This window comes from Antrostomus carolinensis, unplaced genomic scaffold (genome assembly GCF_000700745.2).
Source record: "Antrostomus carolinensis isolate BGI_N321 unplaced genomic scaffold, ASM70074v2 scaffold35747, whole genome shotgun sequence".
Taxonomy (NCBI): domain Eukaryota; kingdom Metazoa; phylum Chordata; class Aves; order Caprimulgiformes; family Caprimulgidae; genus Antrostomus; species Antrostomus carolinensis.
Window position 1 is genome coordinate 4959 of NW_010330104.1, and position 359 is coordinate 5317.

Consider the following 359-nt stretch of genomic DNA (forward strand, 5'->3'; position numbering starts at 1 on the left):
CACTGGGCACCTGTGTTTACAGAAACCCACAAACTTTCCCCTGTTACAGAGAAGCAGGTTCTACACAAAATCCTATTTTTCAAGAGAGCATCAAAACCCAGCTCCTGCCCGAAGCCCCCGTTGGGCCAGGGTTGCAGCTCTTTCCATGCTTTACACCCCAAAACAAGTTTGGGCAGCATTTGTTCTCCCTCTGCTCAGCTCAGGTCAACCCACGACCCTATCAACAGGGGACAGAGAGGAGAAAGGCCACTCTCTGCTCCCTGGGGTCTCCCTGACCCCCTCGCAGTGGCCTTTCCCAGGGGATCAGGGACAGCAAAGCCACCCTGTGCTCCCCCAGACACCCCAGCAATGGCCCAAAG

The 359-nt window shown here is 55.7% G+C and overlaps 1 protein-coding gene across 1 annotated transcript in view; it reads right to left on the minus strand.

Moving 5' to 3' along the window:
• Positions 1–359, minus strand: part of LOC104528734 (PR domain zinc finger protein 12-like) — a gene marked incomplete at both ends in the record, with an annotated part of 6730 nt that overhangs the window by 4952 nt on the left and 1419 nt on the right. The gene's annotated exons all lie outside the window — the stretch shown is intronic.